This window comes from Ciconia boyciana, chromosome 13, assembly GCF_034638445.1.
Source record: "Ciconia boyciana chromosome 13, ASM3463844v1, whole genome shotgun sequence".
In the NCBI taxonomy this organism is placed as follows: Eukaryota; Metazoa; Chordata; class Aves; order Ciconiiformes; family Ciconiidae; genus Ciconia; species Ciconia boyciana.
Window position 1 is genome coordinate 18,440,779 of NC_132946.1, and position 9,401 is coordinate 18,450,179.

Here is a 9,401-nt window from a genome sequence, read left to right on the forward strand (position 1 = left end):
GGCGCTCAGCGGGCGGGCGCTGGAAGGGCGCCCTCTGCCGCCCGGCGGCGGCGCAGCCCCAGCGCCCGGGGGCCGTTTCCCGCCGCCCCGCTGTGAGGAGAGGGCGGTGGAGGCGGGCGGTGCGCGGCGGCCCTGGCCGTGTTTTGGGGCTGTGGGTGCACAGCGCTGTTCTCCGCTCGGAACGGTGAACTAGGAAGACATTTACGACTAGAAAGGTGGAAAGAAATACTTTTAAACTCTGTTGTTTCAATAGTAAGCTGTGGCCTGTCTCTGTATGGCTGATACAGACGTGTCTGAATCAGCGTTAGCCTCAGGCATGACTCGCTCTCCGTTCTTCAGGGTCTCATCACCACCTCTGACAGATTCGCACGCAACTCACAGACAACAAAGTAAATACGGCCTTTACAGCCACTATAGCTTCATCATCCTCATTTGGAGGATTAGGATTTTGTGCATTTTCCAGAAGGGAAAAATAACTAAATTGGGAGGGGATGACGATATATTCACAGAATCACATAATCGCACAAGTTGGAAAAGACCTTGAAGATCATCGAGTCCAACCGTAAACCTAACACTACCAAGACCACCACTACACCCTGTCCCTAAGCACCTCATCCAAATGTCTTTTAAACACCTCCAGGGATGGCGACTCAACCACTTCCCTGGGCAGCCTGTTCCAGTGCTTGATAACCCTTTCAGTGAAGTAAAATTTCCTAATATCCAGTCTAAACCTCCCCTGGCGCAACTTGAGGCCATTTCCTCTCGTCCTATCTCTTGTTACCTGGGAGAAGAGACCGACCCCCACCTCGCTACAGCCTCCTTTCAGGCAGTTGTAGAGAGTGATAAGGTCTCCCCTCAGCCTCCTTTTCTCCAGGCTGAACAGCCCCAGGTCCCTCAGCCGCTCCTCATAGGACTTGTGCTTAGGCGGCTGTCGAGCAACACCCCCAGGTCCTTTTCCGCCAGGCAGCTTTCCAGCCACTCTTCCCCAAGCCTGTAGCGCTGCATGGGGTTGTTGTGACCCAAGTGCAGGACCCGGCACTGAGCCTTGTTGAACCCCATACAATTGGCCTCGGCCCATCGATCCAGCCTGTCCAGGTCCCTCTGCAGAGCCTTCCTCCCCTCAAGCAGATCGACACTCCCGCACAACTTGGTGTCGTCTGCAAACTGACTGAGGGTGCACTCGATCCCTTTGTCCAGATCATTGATAAAGATATTAAACAGGAGTGGCCCAACACAGAGCCCTGGGGGACACCGCTTGTGACCGGCCGCCAACTGGAGTAAACTCCATTCACCACCACTCTTTGGGCCTGGCCATCAGCTCTAGGTTTTCCTAACTGTAACTTCAGTGGCTTGGATTCTGTGATACACCTTGGCTAACAGAGTTAGGACGAAAACTCTTGGAGAGCCTTAGTTTACAAATCTGGGAATTTTCTCTTTCAAGAAATAGCCAAGTCAAATACATGATTAAAAAAAGCAAATCCTCCATTCTTGCCATCTGCCTATAAGGTAATTATTTCTTGAAACTAGGAATTATATGCCAGACCCCTCATTTTCAGTAAAAATGTTTCTCTTTTTAATTTCCGTAGTTCTATTTTGAATCAAAGAACTATTTTGTTAACAGTGGTAAGGGCACCTACTTTATTCACTGTGTTTCATCTTTATCAAGTGCTTAGTCCCGTCACCTCCTCAAGCCGTACTGACTGCTCCAAACACTTGTTAAGTTTCCTATTTCTTTCTCTTGACCTCAATAGCTTGCTCTTGGCGTTTTCAGCCAAGTTTCAGCTCTAGCACTGACCAAACAAAAGAGACTGTTTGGAAAGCCATAACCGCTCAAAGAGCAACAGTAAAAGCAGGCACCCTGTGGTTTTCTACTACATTCTAACAGTTTAAATAGCAGAGGAAATGAATTGGAGAGGTTTTGCCAGGTTTTGGGGGCTAGTTGCTAGGGGGATGTAAATGCTAACTTCAGAACGCTGGTTTAGTGTTTCATTGCTCTGTTCTGAGCCATACCCATTACTGAAGAAAATACTGCCAGTATGCCATTATATCGGAAATGAAATTTCAAAATGTTTCTCTTGGGAATAAAATACATCTTTTAGGTGTGCAGTCAGCTCCCAGGCTGGTGGGGCTAATCTTAAAATCCAAGCCGCTGTTCCCCTGGATACATGGCTCTGACATCTGTGAAGGCAGAGGGCAGGCCTGCTACTGCTGTCTGGCAGCAGATGCTCCTGTCTTAGGATGGGGGATGCAATTAAACTCTTTCTTTTCTTTCCCTGAGCACAAATTAGCAGCTTGATAGAGAAGTTTCATAGTTTTATTGCAAAAAAATCAAGCCTATTGCTGAAATGCATTGCACACAATTTCCTTGAGCTACTCAGTGAGTGGGGGAGAGGGGAATTCAAGGAAGAAGCATGGGGAAAGCCCCATTCTCACTGTAGAACGGTTCATTGCGTTTGCCTGACATATGTTTATGTCTGTTCAGCCTGCGTGAGGCTGATGATGAGCTCAGTTAGTTGTCTCCTCACTTCCAGGCGTTTGATACTGTACATGATGTGTGATACGAGGACAGGTATCACCCCTGTGAAGGGGGGGAGTGGAGCTGTGGAACCGCATGCCCAAGGCTGTATTGCAGGTGGCAGAAGCTGGTGTTTCCATAGCCGGTGCTAAAGCGGGGGGCAATGCCTCAGCTCTCCCAGGATAAATATACCTGGTATAGGTAAGTGTGCTGCTGTCTCAGGTACCTCGCAGGTGGAAAAATGTACTTTTATTTCAGAAATAAACTGGAAAACTCCCTTAGCACAAACCAGTGCATTAAAAGCTCTTAGCAAAGGGGTTATTGTGTCTCCACTTTCATTCAGCAGTGGAGAGCTGCATGTGTCCTGCTTGTGTTTCGAGCTGGAAACAAGGCTGTCCAGCTGAACCTCCAGGATGGACTAACGACGTGGTTTTAATGCTCTAACTCAGCTCTTCGTAAAGCAGTGAATAGAGTACTCTGGGAGTTCATTCAGGATCGTGCTTTGTCTTTTGCTCGAACACCTTAAACTTTTTGCAGGGAACATCCTGTACTAAGGGCTTCATCAGAAAGCTTCCACCCAATTCCCAAACTCACCCTGTCTTTTCCATAGCTTACAAGAGAGGCCAGGATCACAATGTGGGGTGTAAAATCCACAGGCCAAAAACTGCCTTTGGAACTCCATAGGGAACAGAAACCTCCTGCAAATGGGAATGAAAAAAAAAACCCAAACCAAAACAGTATTTGAAAACTGAATAGTCTTTCCTCTCTATATAGTGCATTTACTTTGCAGTTTACTTGCCTCTCTAAAGCAGCCCCTCCCACTGCACTAATGTTAAGTACTGCATGGAGTATAAGTAACTTGTTTTTCTAGAACTTTTCAAAGAGGGAAGGGTGGGCATTGTCAGAATTTCGGTGTTTGTTTGTGGTGACACAAGATTTCCCCATTAATGGAAATAACTACCTGCTATTAAAGATAACCAGTCTCAATTTCCAGCATGTCACAAACTCACCTCCCCAAAATACAGGTTCTAAAGCATATGTATGTGCAGGTGCTGGCAAATCACCTTATGACCACACTGGACTGAATGAATCGCAGAAGCTAAGCTGTCCTCGGCTTTCGATGAAGGCACTGTTCCAAACCCAACCTAGGTTTTAGTCTAGGTCAGGTTCTAAGTCAGAGTATCTCCGTCTTCTCCACTAAGTGGAGGTCAGCCAAGCTTGCCACTCTTCTTTTTCTGTTATCACAGTGAATATCATGAAAGGAATGTGCATGCTGATGTCTAGATCTAATACTAACTCCACCTCTGTCTTGAACCTGAAGTTCAGCCCAGCTCAGAAAATTATGGTGTGAGCACAATTATCAAGTGTTTGCTGCTTTTCCTGTAATCTGAAATTTTTTAGTTGTGGAAGAACATGTCTAGTGATTACTAATTTGAATTTGCCTATGGGAACTTAGCAGGAATCTTACAAGCTGTATGTACTGGTGCTTCTCTTTCTGATTAACTTATCTCCCTTCTTCCTTTTCTATGCCCATATGTGTAAAACTGGATGGAAGTAAAAAATTTATTTCTACAACATATACCTGTACCTGTCTGAAAATATGTCTAAGCCAATACAAATCAGTCAGGAGAAACTGTCTTTGGGAAGTTGTGTAAAAATTTCCTCTTCTTTTTACCTTCACACTTTCCTTAGGGATTTCTTGGGTGGGAAGAAAACAAATAAAGCGGATAAACGGAAAAAGCAGCTAGTGAGATTAAAAGGCAGCGACTGAAAGAAGGGTACAGGGTTTGGAGTGGTAGAGGGTGCTACGAGTGAAAAAAGGGGAATTTTTAAAAGGGTCTTTCTGTTCCATTTTGCCTTCAGGAGAGCACGTTGAGGTTGGAAAGCTTGGTGAAAAAAATTATGTGCTATGGTTCTATCTAGTGCTAGCTGTAGTCTTAGGATAAAGGGGAGAAGGGCTCACATTAGATGAGGTTAGGCAGGTGTACAGTTCACATGTCACAGCACGTACTAAACAGAATAAAATTAATTTTATATTTTAGAGCATGGTGGTCTTTAGAGGAACATTTGGCTTGGGGCCAGGGAGTCCTACCTTTGAAACACCATAGTCTTTTCATGTTCAGTGCAGTGAGCGAAGCAGAGAAGATTCTCAACAGCATCAAAACAGGCTGTGGGCTCTGCGCTAGGCTACCTGCAGCAGCATTTCAGGCTACCTAGAATTGCTTCCAAATTGAGCTTATTCTGCGACCGACTCCGTTCATCTCCACTGTAGCAGGGGCTGCACTTTAGAAACTGAGCAAACAGGAGAACACACACAAGAAGCAAATTACCCTGCTGTTAAAAATGGCAATAATTTATCATACAGTGATACAGCACAGCTTCAGTAGTCTGAACCCTTTGAAGTCATGTCGGGTTTGTGACTACTGTTAGTGCATACCCCCCCAGGTGCAGGTGTGATTGGTGCCAATACATAATGCAATTTTAAACAGAAAAACCCATAATGCAATTTTAAAAGGTTTGTACTACATCCATATATTATGTGGCAATAAGAGTAGCCAGGGTAGAGCAGGTTTTTGTGAGGTTCGCTTGAGACATGTGGGTTGGTGACTTCTGGGATTAGTGAAGTTCCACTGGTCAGAAGGATTTAGGCTTCTGTGCCTCCACTTACTGCACCTGCAGCAATCTGTCAAGGGGAGGAAGACTTGAGATGGACCCTAAGCGCCTACACGAGCATGTAGTGTGTATCTGTCAGGGAGAACAAGTTTGGTGATGTTCACAGGAACAGACATGACTCAAAAGCTTTGTAGGAGCTTTTGGTTTTTTAAGCGCTCTGCAGTGTAACCCAATGAATAATGCAGTGGCTAACTAGTTGTTCTGTTTTGGCAAACCCCCTGAGATATTAACAGGCATGACAAAGGAATTAAAAATGAAAGTGACTTGGACAAAACTGCTAACTTAGCACTGCTCCGGAGAGCAAATATTGCTGGGGTGCATACAAAGTGACTGTTTAAGCCAAACACTCTTAGGAAACTGGTGCTGGGGCTAGGTTTTTGACTGACTGAGCTTAAGCAGACCATTTCCAGACTAAATTGCAAACAGCATTTCCAAACTTTCTGAAATGTCACAGGAAGAAAAGAGGGGAAAACCTTTTGAAAAATGTAATTGTTATTCAATAAATATGAAAAATTTTACAAGCAGAAGTAAGTTTTGTCATAAAACGCATTTCTCATAAATGCATTCATCTCTAGTCCTCTTTTCAGAACCTCAGATACAAGTGATGACACCATATTTCTCTTTCTCCAGCTAAGTGCTCTGATGACTAAATGGGCCAAAAGAACATTTATTGCAGGTCTACCTTTATAAACTCAAGTCACTGGATCTATAAAGCTAATACACTTGTACGTAATTTGAAGTAGTTTGATAACCTGCCAGAAAATACGGGTAAATGGAATTGGTGGAGTTATGCCTGGTAGCCTGCAGGAATCAGTCAGTCACTCGCTCCATCACAGGACATGATATTTGCACTCTATTCAAGGAAGTAGATACGAGAAGCAATTTGCATTTTGCGTTAAAGTGATACGCAGCAAGTAGCTGTCAAGTGAGCTGGGTGAGGATGAAATGAGAGATTCCCAGAAGAACAGATCTCCTGCAGGTGGGTATGGATGTGTGACTGCCCGTGCCAGGGGTGTACGTGTGAAGTGAAGTAGGCTAGGGACGTGGGACAGCAGGGATTTTCTTAAAGAGACCTTGACTGCTTCACCAGTTAGGAAAAGATGCGTTCTGAACAGGATCTTTAAGCAAATATTCCAGGCTTTATTGTCTTGTTGAACTGGTCTGCCCACACTTGTAATTAGTTATATGCTTTAAGAGGAAACAATGGTTTCATTGTTACCACATACTGGCTGGTAGGCAATATGGCGAATGACAATGGAAATACAATATCTAGCATCTGGTTTTGTCATAGTGTTAAAAGAAACATAACCAGAATACCAGCATACCATTCAGACTGGGTGGCCATTAGGTTCTGCAGAAGAGCATCCTTTATTTGTGTCTTTATTCCTATTTGTAGCAAAGAAATACCATTTGTTCTTTGCATTGTGTGACACATCTTATTTGATTCCTGGTCAGTACATCTAACCTAGTTTTAAACTCTTGAATAAGACTCTATTTTAAGGATTTGTCACCATCGGGTTCAGTTACTTCCACAGGGCCTTGGCAAGAAAATGTGGCAAATGTTTCTGTCAGGAGGATTCGATTTGCTCTTGGCATCTGCATTTCCACCAGAAAACAGGGATCAGCAAACTGAAAATAGCTGAAAAATGTTTATTACATACATGTGTTAGAACCCAGTGGAATGCAGATGTTGAAGGAATTTAGTACCTGGTAGGATCAGGACCGGAGACAGCAAATTGAGAGATATCACAGAAATATTCAGGATATTAATTCAGATCCAGTGAAGTTGAAGATCTCCTTAGAATTCAGTAGAATTTGAGCTAGAGAAAATGTATGCATTAATGGTAATGGGGCTGCACTGAAATCATCCCTGACTCTCTGGGATACTCTAAAACTTACCAGGAAAATATACATTGTGGACAAATACCCAGTATTGCTAGAATTCAACACTAGCTCCCAAGGTGGAGCTCCTCTTTGCCTTGCAAGACAAGATTGTGATTTAAAGGGTCTAATCCTGTGTCACTATGGAATGAGCACTAGCATTGCTCAAGGACCTCTCTGTGCAAGTGGCATTCTCCGCTGACAGTCTGCAACTGTCAACTGTCCTTGTTATTGCACAAGGTTATGTGGCTTGCATAGGTGATGATCTGTACTGATTTTAAAACTGTACACATCTGGAAGGCTACAGCAGAGTTTAGTCAGGGAGATCAAATGGTAAAATTGAACTGCAAGTTAGAACTTCAATTGGACTTTATAGCCACCTCTGCCCCATGAGTTGTGTGTGACCCTGGGCTCAGCATTTGAGCTTGGATAAAATACTCTCTGTGCTCTACCATACCCAACTGTTGAGATAAGTGTAATCCTATTTTTTTACCTACCAGGGATATTTTCAGTCTTTACTATGATAGCCACTGAAGGAAAAACCCTATCCTTTATATAATGAAAAACATTTTATTGCATGATATGAATTTGTATCACAGTATGAATAGCTTCAGTTGATATCCGTGTGTGCAGGACTTCTGTAGTTCCAAAGATCAGAAACAGGGACAGTCAAAGAGATTAATGCTGGAGTTTCCACATGAGATGAAAATGTAAGAATTTTAAGATTTCTGAATTTCCTAGTGCTGGGCATCCTGCAGTATAACTCAGATAGGGAGATATTTGACTCATTTTATGGATGATCATGAGCATTAGCTCTCTGACTACTTTAATGAGGCTGCCATAGATAACGTAGCATTTGTTCAAGTATTTTATTTTACAAATGCTGTATCCATCGTGTCTTTCAGGAGCACCTTTTTTTTTTAAACTATATTGATACATGGTAAAATGATAATATGGCTGAACTGATGAATGGGAACTTTAACAGACTTTGCTCACAAGTCACCTGCAAATGGACTTTGGTGTTTCCAAGTGCCAGTGGTGCAAATGGTGTTTCCAAGTACCAGTTACTCAGGGGGCCCTGAGTGCAGCAGCAGGCCCTAACTGCCCTGACCAGACTCACCTGGGGCCTCCATCCACACCCTCTGCCCATGGGCCTAGCAGCCTCATTTAAGCTCAGGCCTGGCCTTCAGTTCTTCCCTGAGCTATGTTGTAGGTGTACCTGCTTCTAGTCCTGTTCCTGAATTGTTGTTTGGATTTAGTGGCTTGACCTTGACCTTGTTACCTTGCTTTTGTCTGATGATCAATGGGCTGTCAATGGGACCTGCTGCTGGCATCACGTGGCTGGGGTTGCTGTGGGACTGTGCCCTAATGGTGAGATCATTGCTGCTGCGGTGGTCACCCTTGGCTTGTCTTCTCTTAGGAAACAGCTGGCTCTTGCTGCTCCCTTTGTTATTCAGAGTGTTTTTTCCAAACCTGTTTCAGGCTCTGATTATAGTGGCTTATTCGGTATGGGTGCAGATTGGAGTTCTCATTCTACCTTCATGCTGTGAGATCTGTCTCCAACCTGTCATTTAATAAAAGGATTCCTCCCTGACAAAAATCTTGGCAGAATCAGGATCATTTTTCTTATTCATGCAAGCATTTGTGATGCCTTCTTTCTGCAAGCGTTCTTAGGGAGACAAGAAAGCTGCTCCTACATGTAAGAAAGGGAAGTTAGAATTACCTTGGAAACAACTGTGTTGATTTATATTATTGAGTAATTTATGCACAGTTGTTCAGGAGTAACTGGAACAAAGCTTTCTAAAAGATACACCTTCCTTCAAACGCATCAATTATTTTTACCTGCAAACAACTTTTCCCTTCTCTTAACTGTCCTCAGCAGCTGCTTTTGGTCTGCTGCTCCAGAGGTGTGTTCAAAATCTTTCAAGTGGAGCAAAAAAAGAAGAAATAAGAGGAAATTGATTGCTCCACAATGCCGAGGTTTCATTCCCGGTGAAGACTCTTGTTAACACCTCTCTCTCTGAAGTTTCTGCTTTCTTGAAGCAGAGGAGATGGCCTTATCTTACAGCTGATGGAACAGACTTCAAGGGAGGAAACATTACAAATGGGCTAGGGTTCTGCTGATCTATATGACCAGGCACGTTCTTTGTGCTGAAGGTTGTGTAGCGTTTGTGAAAGATCTTGGACATTAAAAACATTAATGATTGTTCCTCTTCCAGTGGAGATATGGGGGCACCCTTTGAATTGGAGTTTTCAATAAGACTTGACAGAAATGCTATAAAACAGCCCTTTGATTTGCAGTCTATATCTTATATGTTTAGACAAGGTATCA